Source organism: Bubalus bubalis, chromosome 4, assembly GCF_019923935.1.
Source record: "Bubalus bubalis isolate 160015118507 breed Murrah chromosome 4, NDDB_SH_1, whole genome shotgun sequence".
Taxonomy (NCBI): Eukaryota; Metazoa; Chordata; class Mammalia; order Artiodactyla; family Bovidae; genus Bubalus; species Bubalus bubalis.
The window spans coordinates 76,056,127-76,074,822 of record NC_059160.1 but is presented as its reverse complement, the minus strand read 5'-3'; the positions used below and the strand labels follow the sequence as shown (position 1 = coordinate 76,074,822).

The 18,696-nt window shown below is 39.7% G+C and overlaps 1 pseudogene; it reads right to left on the bottom strand.

The window, feature by feature from the left end:
- Positions 1 to 3,531: 3,531 nt before the first annotated feature.
- Positions 3,532 to 9,128, bottom strand: LOC123333280 (annotated as a pseudogene).
- Positions 9,129 to 18,696: the final 9,568 nt, after the last annotated feature.

The following is an 18,696-nucleotide window of genomic DNA, read 5'->3' as shown; positions in this document are numbered from 1 at the left end:
TGAGTGACTGAACTGAACTGAACTGAAATACAAGTGGAAGAAATGTGCTCAGAGCTCAGCTATAATTAGTGCCACATGAAAGCCTAGTTTTAATCTGGAATATCACTCTGCATTTCAAGTAATATCCTGATGTGAAACTAAGTAACATCAGAATTGACTTTCTTTTAAAAATGATGAAACTTTCATATTGGTTTTTACTTTGTTCTCTAAATAAGGGTGAAAATTTGGTTTGGGAACTTGATTGCATTCAAGTAACAGGTATAAGTAACACGACATTTATTAAAAACACTAAGCAAAATCTCCAACAAGAATTGCTTTCTCTCTTAGGCCAACTTTTGCTAATCTCTGGTTGTTTTTTCAGTCAGTCATTGTTATGCATCAGTCCTGGTGCTTCTCAGATATATCTTATCTCTGCATCTGAGCTCTTACTCTTCAAGCCTCTCTCCCCTACCTTGACTCATTCTTTGTACACCTCTGGATATCATGATATGAATAAACCCACATTCTTTCCTGTTGATTCATATCAAAATGGTCTCAGAATCCTGAAATCTGAGGATGCACCTGAGTTGGGCCCCTCTGCTGTCTTCCAGGGGACTGGTCACATAGATTTGAGACCTGACTGTTGGAGCCACAGAAACTGCTATACTAGAAGTAAGTGAGAATGGAAAGTAAGAAAACTCTCAGAATGCCCAGTGTGGGGAAATGTACTAAATCATCAGGGAGATTCATTCAAACAGCTGATTTTTATTGACCATATATTATGTTACAGGAACTGTTCTAGGTATTGGGAATGTGGGCATAAACAAGAGGAAAAACTTTCTGCCCTCCTTGCTGTAAAAACAGTGTCCCAGCATGGTATGTCAGAGATGAAACACAGTAAAGATGTCCCGATGTGGAACAAGGGCTGACCGCCTGAAGGGTATCAAAGCCTGAATGGAGACCATCTATTCCATTGTGTGGCAGTGTTGGGAGACTGGTTACATACAGGCAAACTGATCAGGATACGCTTTAAGAATTTTAAGAAAAATAGGTACCTGCTTTCTGACTATATTACAAGGAAGTTATCAACATAAAAGAAAAGAAAAGAAAATCTACAATTAACCTTGTGGTATGGCATTGGGATTGGAGGTATTCTATGAACTCAATTTGAGTAGATAAAATTAGGCAAATACATACATCCTCTAGCTCTTTCCTTTGATGAGGCATGGGAACAATGTCACTCTAGTGCCCAGAACTGGGTTTTTTTTAAACTGTTATCAACTGTGAGGGCTAAGAGCTTTTGGAGAAATAGCTGTTTCTAGGCTGAAGCAGCAAGAGAACAAGGTGAGCATTAGAACAGCTTGTGCCAGAAAACACAGAGAATGATGAGGTCATGTCAAGATGACACAGAAGCTAGCTTGCAGAGGCTCTCTGAAAGGAGAAAAATCAGGGACAATGTGAACATCAAAATAAATGATAGCAATGGATTGTGACTCATTATAATTGGAATAAAGTAGGAAGCCAGGGGTCCATACTGATATAATAAGTGCATGCAAAAACTGACATTTTGATGAGGAAGAAAATTTCTCAAATTTCTCAGAGGTCAAAGTACCTCTGCTGCTGCAGCTGCTAAGTCGCTTCAATCATGTCTGACTCTGTGCGACCCCATAGACGGCAGCCCGCCAGGCTCCTCAGTCCCTGGGATTCTCCAGGCAAGAACACTGGAGTGGGTTGCCATTTCCTTCTCCAATGCTGGAAAGTGAAAGTGAAGTCACTCAGTCGTGTCCAACTTGTAGCAATCCCATGGACTGCAGCCCACCAGGCTCTTCTGTCCATGGGATTTTCCAGGCAAGAGGGCTGGAGTGGGGTGCCACTGCCTTCTCTGCAAAGTACCTCATCCTCTCCCAAATACCTCACAATGGAGGTGACTTACAGACATCACCTTAATCAAATGATCACTGTGAACATCATCCGTAACAGAACATTTCAAAACTGCATGTCAGCTGAAAGGACACAGTGAGAAGAGGACAATATCACATCTGTGGCATCCCTGCCAGAGATGCATAACCTGATCTACTCCAGGGATCATCAGAAAAACCTTAGGCATTTTATACCATAGGTGGTTGAGGTCGTCAAAAGGGTTAAAGTCATAAAAGTCATGGAAAAGATGAAGAAGTGATCTAGACTTAAGGAAACTGGAAAACATAACAACCACATATGACATGTGATTCTGAATTAGACCTTTTAATTAAGAGTTTATGGAACAATTGATGAAATTGCACAGATCTGATGACCAGGTGGTCCTAATTTTGTCCGTGTTCATCTCATGATTTGGATGATGTTTTGAGGTTCTGTAGGAGTTAAACACTGAAGGATTCAGAGCCATGGGCACCATGTTGGCAGTATATTCTCAAACTGTTCAGAAAACATAAAAGGTTGTACTGTATTTGCAAATTTGGGGAAAGATTGAGATTATTTCAGTCTCTTTAAAAAGTGGGAAAAACTATTCTTTTGAAAGTTATACCTCATCAAAAAGAATAAATAAAAGAATAAGTAAAACATGTATCAAATGGTTGCAGGTTTGAGCCCTGGGACACTCCAACACTTAAAAATCAATCAGCAGAGAAACAGCCAGCCTAGAAAGGCTGAGTAGGAACCATCAATGAGACAGAATATAAAGGAGGAGAGCTGAGGAAGAAAAACTTTTCAGAAATAGGAAGTGGTTCACTCTGTGCAATGCTACTGAGAGATCAAGTAGGATGAACAGAAAACAATTGATCACTAGAACTGGCCCCAGTGCATCCTGGGAAGAGTCATGTTGGAGCCGTTTTCAGCTGAGTGAGGACAGAAGTCAGATTAAGAAGAGATGAAAAGACAAAGGGAGGTAAGAGCATGGACTGGGTGAATATAGGTATCTCACCCCAGAAGTGTTACTGGAAAGGGAGCAGAGAATGATATTGCAGTTGGAGGGTTATGTAGAGCCCCTGGAGAGTTCTATATAACAAGCAAGGTTACCAGGGCAGTATGGTGATGGACTGCATGTGGAGACACTGCCACTGGCTGGAGCAGAGGCCCTGCATCCTAGTAATAAAGGGGAAGGAAGGGAAGGTGGGCCCAGGGAAAGACGCGAACTCTACTATGGTGGCCAGGAGGGTAAAACCTTGTATGAGTTGCTTCTGTTCTGTCAGTGTAAAATGAGATTAGATAATCTAGTGAGTGCAGGTGCAGAAGGCCAGTGGTTGGGCATATGTGCTGGGACTTTGAAAAGAGAGAAGTAAATAGTGAGAGCCAAAAAAAGAAAAAAAAATTAGTGACCGTCATTTTGGTGAGTGGGTACACCAACATAGAAGGATTGCAGAAAGTGACTAAGATGACGAGGCTGACTTGAGGGCCCATTTAAATTTATGTTTATGAATTCAAGGTGAGGGGAATTCCTTGGTGATTCCATGGTTAGGCCCTAGAGAAGGAAATGGCAAGCCACTCCAGTATTCTTGCCTGGAGAATTCCATGGACATAGGAGTTGGGCGGGCTATAGTCCATGGGGTTGCAAAGAGTGGACATGACTGAGAGACTAACACAAACACCCATGGTTAGGACTCCATGCTCTCACTGTTCTGCTCCTTTTGACTGAACAAATGAAGGTTCACATGCCTACACAGGTGGGACTTTGCCTAAGATCAATTTGTTTAAAGATTCTCATTATATTTTTGTTGAATACTGGAGCGTACTTGTATCATTCAAGATTAAGTCTGGGTTATTTCTTTGATTAAGAACTGAATGTCCTAGAGATACATTTGATAATGAAGATTTTAGACAAATATTCACTAGCATTAGTTCTGTTAGCAAGCTGAAAAATGTTGTAGACCTAATACTAAATAATAAACACGTGAGGTAAACGTCAAGCCTCTTAGAAGAAAGACTGCATGCTCCTGCTTCTATAAAAACATAATTTGTTTGAAGAGTTGTAGTGTAACCTTTTACTCAACTATTACTTCCTTAATATCAAAAAGAGACAAAATGAGCTGAAATGAAAAATCCACTGTTGCACTCCGCAGCCCTGAACATAACTCCTGAGATCTTGGTTTTGACACTTGTTTCTCCATACCCTGTAGAAAAAGATGAAACATATGGTAAGAAGGTTGAAACATATCTTCATTGTGTTATAGATACTTCAAATCCTTTGAGAAAACAAAATAGTTTATCAATACATGAAATACAAGTTATAGACAGCTGCAAGTATTGATGTTTAGCTGGAGATATGTATATCAAGGACTTCACATCTCCCCCAAGCCTTCACTAGGGCACAGAATGCTGAACACAAATGCTGAGTTCTGTGCAGTCCACAACAGACTGCAAAGTGCAGTCCACATTTACTTAATTCCAAAACTAATTTCGAGATATGACAAGGTATTGGTAGTGTATGGAGAATCTTAAAGCCTCTAGAAATTCCCCCCCCCAAAAAAAATGAGTAGTAAAAGAGTAAGATTCTGAATCTGGTAAAATATTGTTTCTATGTAATACATTGTTTAGCATAAATCTAAAGCTGCAGTTTTACCATGGTCTTTGGGAATATTCCCTCACTTCTCTCATCACAGCAGGATGAATCAGGTCTCCTTTTTAGTGCTTAACACATACTGTGCTCTATAACAGGAGCTAAAGACTAATAAGATTAGTCTTATTCTAAAGACTAATCTACACAGTGATGTAGGTCCACTATATTTCAAACACAAACATACAAAAAAATCCATAGAAGAGTGGTCAGATTTGTGGTGATCCAGAGTGGGGCTTGAGGGTGGGGTGAGGGGTGAGGAACTGGACAAAGGCAGTGGAAGGTACTACAGACTTCCAGTTATAAGACAATAGTAGGGATGTGATGTTCAACAGACCTTCTCTGGTGGCTCAATGGCAAAAGATTGCAGCTGCAGTGCAGGAGACCCAAGTTTGATCCCTGGGTCGGGAAGACCCGCTGGAGAAGTAAATGGCAACCTACTCCAGTATTCTTGCCTAGGAGATCCCAAGGACAGAGGAGCCTGGCGGGCTACGGTACATGGGGTCCTGAAAGAACTAGACACGACTTAGCAACTAAACAACAACAAAATACAATATACAACATGATAAATATAATTAACACTGCTATATGTTACTCGTATATAAAGGATGTTGAGAGTAAATTTTAAGACTTTTCATCCCACACAGAATTTTTTTCTTCTATTTTTCTAATTTTGTATCCATATGAGATAATCTATGCTTACTAAACTTATTGTGATAATCATTTCATGATGACTATAAATAAAATCACTATGCTGTACACCCTGAACTTTTATAGTGCTGTATGTCAATTACATCTCAGTAAAACTGGAAGGGGAAAAAAAATATACCATGCTCTAACACCTTGTGGATCACTGAAACCTTCTTTGCACTTGCTACAGCTTGAGTGATGTCATCTTTCAGCAAAGCTGGAAAAGAAGTGGTGAGAAGTGAAAACAATATAGAAATTTCATTTTAAGTTTAGGTGAAGTCAGCTTTCTCTTAGGCTGAGGAAAGAACAACTAATACTATTTTTTAAGAGTCTGTGTATCTGTGTGAATGCTGGAGGGAAACTCGTTCTTCATTCGATGGATCCTTTGGTATGAAATAAAGCATTCTGTTTCTCATTTACCAAAGTCAGTGGATGTTCAGGAACTATTAATTAATGTGATACAAGGGACTCTTTTTACTAGGCAGTGTAAAAACAAAACAAACAAGCAGAAACAGGTCTAGAGTTTTTTACTTAGCAATTCTAATGGAAATTTATCCTAAAAAAATCATGGTATGTACCCAAAGATGTGTATACAAAATGTTTCATAGCAGTTGATATAAAAGGAGAAAATGGAAACAGCCTAAGTGCTTAACCCTGAGAGATAGACTGAGGGACTCCCTGGTGGCCCAGTGGTTAAGAGTGCACCTTCCAATGCAGGGGATGCTGGTTCAATCCCTGGTGGGGGAAGGAAGATGCCAAATGCTGCAGGGCAGCTAAGCCTGCACGTCCCAACTGGAGAGAAGCCTGCATGGCACAATGAAGATCCTGCCTGTGGCAACTGAGACTTCACATGGCCAAAAATAAACAAACAGATGTTAAAAAAGGAGTAGATTGATAAATTACAGAATATCTACACAGTATAACTCTATTCATCTTAAAAAATAATAAAGATGGGTATTTGTTAACAAAAATAGTTTGTGAAATAAAGAGCAAATTGTAAAGCTGTAAATTTAGTACAATTTCTTTTATGTTGAAACACATTGCTTGTGGATACAAATGTGCATAATATAGCTTTAATTCATTTACATGAGTCATGTAGATTCTGAAAGAAGATATGGATACCAAAAGTTACCAGTGTTCATGCATCTCTTGGTAGTAAGAATTTCTATTCAATGATCACAGGTTATTCTATAATGCAAAATATTTGTATAAAATAAATTAACTGGATACAAAATAATATTCTAAAGGCTAATCTTTTTATTAGGACTTGGAATATTTAAAAATATAACTATCAGTTTTGCAATATTTCTTCAATATTTTATGCAGTAAAGATTCATATGTTATTTCTACTTTAAAAGGAACTCAATAGAATACTTTTTTCACCCCATTTACACAAATCTGTAAATTAGCCTGTTAGAATGATTATGCTTATATAGGCACAGGATTTTTTGAAGATGCAAACCAAAGAATTTAGAAATGAAATGTCATAATGTTTCTAAATCAGTTTAAAATCACTGAGCAAACAATCCCATATATATGATATACATAAAAGAAGTAAATATGACAAAATGTAAATAACTGTAAAAGTACACGATGAGCATATTGTTGTTTATTATGCTAATGTTTCTAATTTTCCAAATATTTAAAACATTTCACAATAAAAAGTAAAAGTTATATTTTAAAAAGACCACACATATTCCTCTTTTTTGGTTAGCCACTAATACTTTTGTTTTTTAATAAAGGAGGGTACATTGAAAAACAACAAACTCCCACACAACCAAATTATCCCTAAACCTCTACAAACAAGGAAAGTAGGAGGAATGGCATTGTTCTTTACAAAGCATCAATATGTCCAGTTATGATGAAGTGATAGGTCACTCCAGAAACTCTTGTATGTTAGCAAACAGCAAGCTTTTATGATACCAGCTCTTTAATTTCTAACTTAAGGAATTATGAGGAGCAAAGTAAAGAGCTTCTAGAAGTTAAGATGGAGTTTTTTTAGGTCCCTGATGAGCCCTTCAAGACCTTTTTATTTCTATTGAATCTTGACCTAAAGTATCGTTCCAGTTTTCCCATAAGATGTTTATGGAAAAGCTTGACTAACCCAACAGGTATAACCAGGTGAGTCCTGTGCCATCACTCCACATTATCCTGTCTTACCGCTGCAGGGTATATGACAGGCATTAACTGCTCTTGGGGTTTTGCCATCATTACACCATCTATGGCTATTGATTCGAAATATCCCATAATCACTGCTTTTGTCTCCATGATTGTAGTTTGTAGCTTGTGTGTTGTAATTTCTTTCCCAACTGGCCAAACACATCCCTGAAAAAAAATTAGCAATAAACAGCAACACGACATAACTTATACTTCACAGCATAATTAGTTCTATTTAATTCTACTTTACTAACAACTTATTTTATAAGTATAAAGATGTGTTTTACTTGTAAAATATTTTAACATTTTCGTGTTAAAGGGCCCTTAAGAGAATTCTTTTGTTAGCAAAACATTTGTTTATACCAATGAAACAAGTAACATATTTTAAAATATTAAAATAGATGTTTCCTCTATTGCTATTACCCTTCCCCTGCTCCCATCACTCACGTAAGATTCAGCCTAGAATAAAAAAATCAACAGAGTTATTGAGTAGATTTTGTCATTAGCGGTATATGTGTGAGAGAAGATGCTTCAGTGGTGTCTGACTCTTTGCAACCCCATGGACAGTAGCCCTCCAGGCTCTTCTGTCCATGGGATTTTCCACACAAGAATACCGGAGTGGGTGGCCATGCCCTCCTCTCAACCCAGGTCTCAAATCCACGTCTCTTGCGTCTCCTGCATCAGCAGATGGTTTCTTTTTACTGAGCCATCTGGAAAGCCCTGTTAGTGGCATATGCATATGCTAATGGAAAAATACTTTTATCAGGAAAAAAAATTTTAAGTATTTTTTTCTGGGAGAAAAAAAAATTTCTTATGGTACCTAAAGTTGAATTTGGATATCAAATTAGAATCCTGAAAAGAGTCATAGAATAGGAAAGACTATGTCATCCATCCATCCTTCTAGCCAGTTACTCATTCATTTAAAAATAGTTATGGAGGAGAAATGTCTGAATTCACTCTGAAAAATACAGTGATGACTGACAAATATGGACTAAAATACACAGTCACTTTTCCTTAGGACACATCTTGAATTTTGTGGGAGAAAATGAAAAATAATTCATCAACTGGAGTCAGAATAATAAAATGTCATTTCATACTGCATTTCAGGGATCCTTATATAGATATTGAGTGAGGGGGAATAGGTTCCTTTTGTCCCTGTTTTAAGAGTTCAATGAAATTAAAAAAAAACAACTTTGCCCAACATCATGGTAGGGGCATTAAAAATGAGAAAAACACTGCCTTACTCAGGCTTGCAGAACTCAAGTTCCAAACTGGAAATGGCTAGAGTCAAATACCAAGGGCTTGACAGACATATCCCAGGTGCTGAAATATATCTTATAGTCAGCCTCCACATGCCAGCTGGCAAATTCAGTGGCTCTAGAGTATAGCGGTACCTGGCATGCTTAGAATGGTATAGAATTTGACCCTCCCATGCCTCAGTCCTTCACCTGGTACATCTGATTCTAAAGGAACCATTGATGTTTTGACCACTGTGAATGTACAAAACCTCAAAGAAATAAGAAAAGTCCATTCACACAATATCCTTTATTATTCATCCGCTATTAGTATCTGTTCCACACCTGGCTCACGATTTGGAAGGAGGAATAGTTAACTTACACTTTGCCAGGCTGACGCCCTTATAGCCATCTAATCCAAGTCTTTTCAGAGTTCTGGCAAGCTCACACTTCTGAAATTTCTTGCCCTGAACAGTGACAGAAAGGAGGAGAAGCCCCAGATTAAGGAGAGCCTTCATGTTGACCGACAAGCCAGATATCCAGGCTGGACTTGGTATTTAAAATCTCTTCACTTCCCTCTTCTCTGACCAGTTTGGGGGCTCCACCCTTGGTGACATGTGGAAAGCAGGGCCTGTTTTTGGTCCACTGACCAAAGTTTTCTTCCTTATGTTTAAAGGAATATGCTGATATCCTAAGTATTAACTGGCAAGAAAATAATAAAATGAGATTGCTTAATGACCTTGTTCAGAAAGAACTGGGATTAGCACTATAGCCCAAAGAGGAACTTCCTCTTGTTTTATTACAAATTTGAGTAACTATAAAAAAAAAGATTACTGAATGAATATTTTATCCAACTGAAAATTAACTCTAAAATTTCATTAAATCTTTATGTGCTTTCACTATGTTGTCTTCTTTTTCACGTAAAATTATTTTATATATATATTTTCCACAGAACAACATGAAATACTGCCTGGTGTTCTGATAAGTAAGTAGCACCACACCATGTTGTTCAACCAGACTGCTCATGTGAACAACATTCCTAACTCCTTTCTGACAATGGCTTACTTCACATTTCCATGTTAGAACATAAAGGGTCATTGTAAAGCAAAATAACTTAACAGTAAAACTTACAGAAGGATAACCATATATGCCACCCCAAAATCTTCCTCTTTGGCACAAGGATTATTTTGAACTGAGGCAACTGAAAAGAAGCAAATCCAAGAAAAATTCTCTGCCCTCCCCCTAGTTTCCTGAAAGCAGAACATAAATTTGTGCAGATATTAATCACCAATAACCCTTGACTCTTACCAGCCCCAAGACAGCACCAGAAGAGTCAATAAAACAACCTTTACTGAGTATTAGTTTTTAATGTTTTTATTATCATCCTACAATCTGCCAGCCTTGAAACCTAGCATTCTTTTCCTCTGTCTTGTTACTACTATAAAAGTATCTTGTTCTTTGGTTAAGATAATCTGTAAGTCTAAGTTCTAGCCATGTTTTTGAATTATGCCTACTAGTATTTCTCATAAGTATAAATGAGATGTGCATGTTAATGGACTTTGTTTACTTTTCTCTTGTTAATCTTTTGTTACAGAGACCCAAACAAAAACCTTAAAATGGCAAAAGGAAACACGTTTCTTCCTGTACAGTTTCTAGTGATGAGGATGGACAGGGAAAGGCTAGAACACTCCTCTTGCCTCAAACTGCAGTTGAGATATGGGATAATCGACAACAGACCAGCAGAAGGTAAGAATTCTTACCATGTCTGTCTCCCAGCTCTCTGTCTGTAGTGCATTCAAGAGAGGAGGATAAAAATTTCTCCTTCTCTGTTCCTTTCCAAATTCACACTGGCAGGAGAAAAATATTTGTGAAAATAGATCTTGAATCATGCCTCTTGTGAATTTGTTTTTGGTCATCAACACCTACGGTTATTGATTCTTAGCCTCCCAGAAAGAGTCATGCTTTCCTTTGTCTCTCTCATTTGTCATAGGAATGAAAAACGTTAAAACAAGAATCTCTATTTCTCTTGTTTTATGTACTGAGAACTTTTGTAACCAGTGAGAATATTCCCTCTCATTTTTGCCACTTGAGGGGTGCAGGTTGTCCGTCAGGCTTGCCTCAATAACTAGTTAGGACCCTAAGACATGAAGTAACAGGCAACATTTTCTTCATCTAACTAACCACACTGGGTCTCAGGAAAGTTTGTCTTTATAAAGACATTATAAGGGGTCTTTATTGTTTCTACAAGATTAAGAGGGGAAGATCAGAGAACAAATGTCAAGAACTACAGATGGCACACAGCAAGTATAAAACTTATGTAAATATTGATAGTCGGGAAACTGCTTTGACAGAGGTCCAGGAAATGTACAGAAAGGCTTGATTTATTGTCCCTTACTCTCTAAGCAGACACCACCAGGTCCAGATCTTTGTGTATTTGGGGAAGGCACTTCACACACACAAAATATTGAACTAATCTACAGACTATTAAAGAAAATAAAAAAGATTATAATACTTATCCAGAATTCTGATAACAGGCAAATATGTTCCTGACTTCCTCCTTAGATAAAACTTACGATTCTTAGTCCCTTGGAAATATTGATCTTATCATATCTTTGAAATGGAGCATCCAAATGGTTGGCTAAAGCACCCTCGCTTGGGACTGGAAAAAAAAACAAACAAAAAGAGAGAGAGATTTTAAAAAGCAAACTGCTACTTGATATTTCTGTAACTTCCGTAACTGCCAAAAATTTTATCCACAGCCCCCATAAGGTTATCTATTAAAGGCAAGTAATATTCTGCTTCTCTTTCTATCATATAAATCTTTCACCTTTAACTAAAAATTTCTGTGGAGAAGAATAATTCTGAGTTCAAGAGGGAGATGATACATGTATAATTATGGCTGATTTGTTTTGTTGTACATCAGAAAGCAACACAACATTGTAAAGCAATTTTCCCCCATTTAAAAATAAAAGTTAAAAACAGGCAAGTAAAAACCTTAAAATGTCTTCCCACAAATATTGGTAAAAGGCTTCAGCCATCTGAGTGGGTAAACTTAACTTGTTCCATCTGCCAGAAACACCATTTATATCCAACTATTCTTGCTTGTTTGGCTCTAGGTGAGTGATCACACCATCGTGATTATCTGGGTCATGAACATATTTTTTGTACAGTTCTTCTGTGTATTCTTACCACCTCTTTTTTATATCTTCTGCTTCTGTTTGGTCCATACCATTTCTGTCCTTTATCGAGCCCTTCTTTGCATGAAATGTTCCCTTGGTATCTCTAATTTTCTTGACGAGATCTCTAGTTTTTCCCATTCTGTTGTTTTCCTCTATTTCTTTGCTCTGACCACAGAGGAAGGCTTTCGTATCTCTCCTTGCTATTCTTTGGAACTCTGCATTCAAATTGGAGTATCTTTCCTTTTCTCCTTTACTTTTCGCTTCCCTTCTTTAAACAGCTATTTGTAAGGCCTCCTTACAAGAGGATGTTTGCTATGACCAGTGCGTTCTCTTGGCAAAACTCTATTAGCCTTCGCCCTGCTTCATTCCGTATTCCAAGGCCAAATTTGCCTGTTACCCCAGGTGTTTATTGACTTCCTACTTTTGCATTCCAGTCCCCTAGAATGAAAAGGACATCTTTTTGGGGTGTTAGTTCTAAAAGGTCTTGTAGGTCTTCATAGAACCATTCAACTTCAGCTTCTTCAGCATTACTGGTTGGGGCATAGGCTTAGATCACTGTGATATTGAATGATTTGCCTTGGAAACAAACACAGATCATTCTGTCGTTTTTGAGATTGCATCCAAGTACTGCATTTTGGACTCTTTTGTCTTCACATTCCAAGTGAGATGGTAGGTGTTGAGAGAGGGCATCAGAGGGCAGACACACTGAAATCATAACCACAAAAAACTATCCAATCTGACCACACGGATCACAGTCTTGTCTAACTCAATGAAGCTAAGCCATGCCGAGTGGGGCCACGCAAGATGGGCCGGTCATGGTGGAGAGGTCTGACAGAATGTGGTCCACCGGAGAAGGGAATGGCAAACCACTTCAGTATTCTTGCCTTGAGAACCCCATGAACAGTATGAAGAGGCAAAATGATAGGATACTGAAAGAGGAACTCCCCAGGTCGGTAGGTACCCAATATGCTACAGGAGATCAGTAGAGAAATAACTCCAGGAACAATGAAGGGATGGAGCCAAAGCAAAACAATACCCAGCTGTGGATGTGACTGGTGATAGAAGCAAGGTCCAATGCTGTAGAGAGCAATATTGCAGAGGAACCTGGAATGTTAGGTCCATGAATCAAGGCAAATTGAAAGTGGTCAAACAGGAGATGGCAAGAGTGAACGTCGACATTCTAGGAATCAGTGAACTAAAATGGACGGGAATGGGTGAATTTAATTCAGATGACCATTATATCTACTACTGTGGGCAGGAATCCCTTAAAAGAAGGATACTCTGTCTATCAGATCCAATCCCTTAAATCTACTTCTCACTTCCACTGTATAATCATAAGGGATTTGATTTAGGTCATACCTGAATGGTCTAGTGGTTTTCCCTACTTTCTTCAATTTAAGTCTGAATTTGGCAATAAGGAGTTCATGATCTGAGCCACAGTCTCATCCTGGAATGTGAAGTCAAGTGGGCCTTAGGAAGCATCACTATGAACAAACCTAGTGGATGTGATGGAATTCCAGTGGAGCTACTTCAAATCCTGAAAGATGATGCTGTGAAAGAGCTGCACTCAATATGCCAGCAAATTTGGAAAACTCAGCAGAGGCCACAGGACTGGAAAAGGTCAGTTTTCATTCCAATCCCAAAGAAAGGCAATGCCAAAGAATGCTCAAACTACCACACAATTGCACTCATCTCACACGCTAGTAAAGTAATGCTCAAAATTCTCCAAGCCAGGCTTCAACAGGATGTGAACCACGAACTTCCAGATGTTCAAGCCAGTTTTAGAAAAGGCAGAAGAACCAGAGATCAAATTGCCAACATGCTCTGGATCATTGAAAAAGCAAGAGAGTTCCAGAAAAACATCTATTTCTGCTTTATTGACTATGACAAAGCCTTTGACTATGTGGATCACAATCACTGTGGAAAATTCTGAAAGAGATAGGAATACCAGACCACCTGACCTGCCTCTTGAGAAACCTCTATGCAGGTCAGGAAGCAAGAGTTAGAACTGGACATGGAACAGCAGATTGATTCCAAATAGGAAAAGGAGTACATCAAGGCTGTATATTGTCACCCTGCTTATTTAACTTCTATGCAGAGTACATCATGAGAAACGCTGGGCTGGAAGAAGACAAGCTGGAGTCAAGGTTGCCAGGAGAAATATCAATAACCTCAGACATGCAGATGACACCACCCTTATGGCAGAAAGTGAAGAGGAACTAAAAGCCTCTTGATGAAAGTGAAAGAGGAGAGGGAAAAAGTTGGCTTAAAGCTCAACATCCAGTAAACGATCACGGCATCCGGTCCCATCACTTCATGGGAAATAGATGGGGAAACAGTGGAAACAGTGTCAGACTTTATTTTGGGGGGCTCCAAAATCACTGCAGATGGTGACTGCAGCCATGAAATTAAAAGACACTTACTCCTTGGAAGGAAAGTTATGAACAAGCAGAGACATTACTTTGCCAACAAAGGTCCGTCTAGTCAAGGCTATGGTTTTTCCAGTGGTCATGTATGGATGTGAGAGTTGGACTGTGAAAAAGGCTGTGCCGAAGAATTGATGCTTTTGAACTGTGGTGTTGGAGCAGACTCTCGAGAGTCCCTTGCACTGCAAGGAGATCCAACCAGTCCATTCTGAAGGAGATCAGCCCTGGGATTTCTTTGGAAGGAATGATGCTAAAGCTGAAACTTCAGTACTTTGGCCACCTCATGCGAAGAGTTGACTCATTGGAAAAGACTCTGATGCTGGGAGGGATTGGGGGCAGGAGGACAAGGGGACGACAGAGGATGAGATGGCTCTATGGCATCACTGACTCGATGGACGTGAGTCTGAGTGAACTCCGGGAGTTGGTGATGGACAGGGGGGCCTGGCATGCTGCGATTCATGGGGTTGCAAAGAGTTGGACATGACTGAGCGACTGAAATGACTGAACTGAAGGGCCCATCAGAATGCCTCTAATGGGCAGTTCATCAGAAAGCAGTTGGAATTTGTGTGAAATGGAAGTACAAGCTTAATGTCAAAGTGCTCTATCAGACCTCCTTTTATTGTTGCTGTTCACTTAGCATTCCATTCAAGTGATTATTCTAAGTTACACAGAAGGAGAGGCCTACCTGCCTTTTTGTTAATACGTTTTCTTTCATGCGAGAAACTGACAGGGCAGATATCAAACCGTGTGTTCATTGTGCTCATTGTTATTAAGGTAATTCCCTGGGTGCACCAGAAAAATAGCTACAGGGAGAAGTCACAGTTCCCAGGAGCCACCAAATACTTGCGAAGGCTGGAGTTTTACTTCCTCATCAAGAATGAGCCTCTCTAAAGAAACATGGGAGGCTAAGTATGCAAACTCTTGAAAGTATACACTGTCTGGAGTGAATCACTACTAGCTTAGTTAAGAAAACAGCTTTGAGTATGGATGGGGGGAGAAATGGGGCCAGAGGGTGGTGGAAAGGAGTGAAAAGGTTAAATAACTGTCAGGGGAAATGTATGGTCACGCGAGGGTGTGCTCCTCGGTTCTTTGTCTCGTCACAACAAAGATTTGGAGTGACGGACATTAAAGCCCCCTCGGCGCGTCACAGCTCTCAGGTCTTGGATAGACCGTGTTATAGCTCTCAGGTGTCGAAAGGACCATGTTATAGCTTTTAGACAAATCCGTGTTAAACAGCTTTATTTTATTTAGAAGACAGCAAGAAAATCCATCTTTGAGGCGTGAGGGCACATCAATCCAAAGACGAAAAAAGAAGAGCACCCCAGCGTGCAGGAGAGAGAGAGAGAGAGCTAGCTTTGGCTCCTCTTTTTATATGTTTGTGTCTCCCTGGGCCTGTCCTATGTAAACTGGGCCAGCCAGGAGTGTTGTTTGTTTTACCTGAGATCCTCACTCCGGTCCTCGGACCTTCTTTTGTTCTATTTTCACGGGCTTTTTCTTTCTTTATCTTTTAGCCACTGCCATTTTGGACTCCTTTTCCCTATTCTACCTACCGAACAGGATTAATTCCATCTGCAGGGTTTTGTGCTTTTTAAATTTTTGTTGCTTTTTTGGTTTTGGTTTCATTTTGGTTTTTTTTTTTTTTTTTTTTTTTTGCAGATCTTTCTCTTAATTCTACAAGATGAGAATGTCCAGGTAGAGGACAGACTTTCTGATCTTAGTTTCCAAAGTCACTTGTGACTCACTTGGTGCCTGTTGAACTCTGAAAGTTCCTCTTCCACTTTGTGAACCAACAGGAACTTCCTTGTTGTGGAGTGATTAACACCCCGCAATCCCACTGCATGGAGCCCAGGTTTGAGCTTTGGCCAGAGAACTAGATCCCAAAGATGCAACTGAAGAAAAAAAAATATCCCAAGTATTGCAACTAAAGATCCCACATGCCCCAGTGAAGATCAAAGATCCCAAGGGCTACAACAAAGACCCAGCATGGGATAAATAAACAAAACAGCAACAACAGGAAAGAAAACCAAGCTCATAGATATGGAGAACAGATGGATGGTTGCCAGAAGTGGGGGGAGGCGGTGGGCAGTGGGAGATAAGGTGAAGGAGGTCCAAAAGTACTAACTTCCAGTTACAAAACAAGTCATGGGGATATGAAGTACAGCACAGTGATGATAGTTACTCTATTGCACATTTAAATTTGTTGAAAGTACATGTTTAACATCATCACAGAAAAAAAAAAAAAAACTTTTGTAACTAACTTTGGCAATGTGTGACTAATATAATGACCAAACCTGGTTTACCAAGAGAAACTGGGACAAACCTTTTGCCAAAACCTATCCAATTGCAGGTACCTGGACAGGGCAAAGCTGCCCAGTTGTAGAGGCTAAATTTGTCTGCAGCCTCTCTCTGCCCCTGATACATGACTCATTGGTGCATTTAGTCCCCTGGTTTATGAGTACTCATCATAGACTAATGACAATTGCTTTGTTTACTTACTTTAAATTTTAAGAAACTCTAATTGATCAACAAACTTGTATCCCAGGTCTAACTAAAATCCAGTTAGCCATGGTCAGGGCACAGGGTAACATATACATAGAACTATCATCAAAAAGGCAAGAGAGTTCCAGAAAAACATCTATTTCTGCTTTATTGACTATGCCACAGCCTTTGACTGTGTGGATCACAACAAACTGTACAGAATTCTAAAAGAGATGGGAATACCAGACCACCTGATCTTGCTCCTAAGAAACCTATATGCAGATCAGGAAGCAACAGTTAGAACTGGACATGGAACAACAGACTGGTTCCAAATAGGAAAAGGAGTACATCAAGGCTGTATATTGTCACCATGCTTATTTAACTTATATGCAGAGTACATCATGAGAAACGCTGGAATGAAGCACAAGCTGGAATCGAGATGGCTGGGAGAAATATCAATAACCTCAGATATGCAGATGACACCACCCTTCTGGCAGAAAGCATAGAAGAACTAAAGAGCTTCTTGATGAAAGTGAAAGAGGAGAGTGAAACAGTTGGGTTAAAACTCAACATTCAGAAAACTAAGATCATGGCTTCTGGTCCCATCACTTCATGGCAAATAGATGGGGAAACAGTGGAAACAGTGTCAGACTTTATATTTTGGGGGCTCCAAAATCAGTACAGATGGCGACTGAAGCCATGAAATTAAAAGATGCTTGCTCTTTGGAAGAAACACTATGACTAACCTAGACAGCATATTAAGAAGCAGAGACATTACTTTGCCAACAAAGGTCCATCCAGTAATCATGTATGGATGTGAGAGTTAGACTATAAAGAAAGCTGAGGGCAAAGAATTGATGCTTTGAACTGTGGGGTTGGAGAAGATCCTTGAGAGTCCCTTGAACTGCAAGGAGATCCAACCAGTCCATCCTAAAGGAAATCAGTCCTGAATCTTCAATGGAAAGACTGATGCTGAAGCTGAAACTCCAATACTTTGGCCACCTGATTGGAAGAACAGACTCATTTGTAAAGACCCTGATGTTGGGAAAGATTGAAGGCAGGAGGAGAAGGGGAGGACAGAGGACGAGATGGTTGGATGGCATCATTGACTCAATGGACATGAATTTGAGTAGACTCCAGGACTTGGTGATGGACAGGGAGGCCTGGCGTGCTGCAGTCCATGGGTTTGCAAAGAGTTGGACACGACTGAGTGACTGGACTGAACTGAATCCTTTCCAGGGCTAAGTGAGGCAGGATAGGGAGTCTCTTTGTAGGCTGGCCATTACTCTCAGTGTGGAGGTAATTTTTTTCAAGACAGAGAACTGTGCACATGGATATATCCCTTCAGTCTATGGAATACTCTGCAAAGCTCTAAGATTTACAGTTAATATTTGAAAAAACATGGGGTACTATTAAAGTAGCAGATTCTCGGGGCTTAATATCAACTTTGGTGAGGGGGTATAGAAAACTCTTCTTTTTAAAAGTCAGTACCTCCAGTAGTTCTGCAGGTGGCCCATAAAGAAATAGAATAATTGCCTCTGTTTTGTCTTAAAATATGATCTAACAGATCTTTAACACCACCCTTTCCCAACTATGAGCTTCACAACAAGTTATCTCCCAAGAACTACAGTGCCTCTGCTTGGCTCCCCTTGCTTGCAAAACAACAGAAATTTGAAAAGCAAGCCAGGGGTGGAGGGTGGCACAAATGTGACACAGGCATGACACAAGGGACAGGAACACCATTCCCAGCCTCACCCACACCCTGCACGCTAGCTCCTTGTCTTCCTTGAAGCACTTACCCTTCCCAAACACAAACGCCCGCAGAAAATTTATCTGGAACAAAGGCAATGAGGCTTGGGCTTTTCTGAAGGATGACAGTCAAGTTCCTGGATTTCTACGCCTGCCGTGTAAATTCTCAGACAAGCATCTTTCATTGTTGCTGTTGTTATGGTCACTAAGTCATGTCTGACTCTTTCATGACCCCATGAACTGTAGCCCACCAG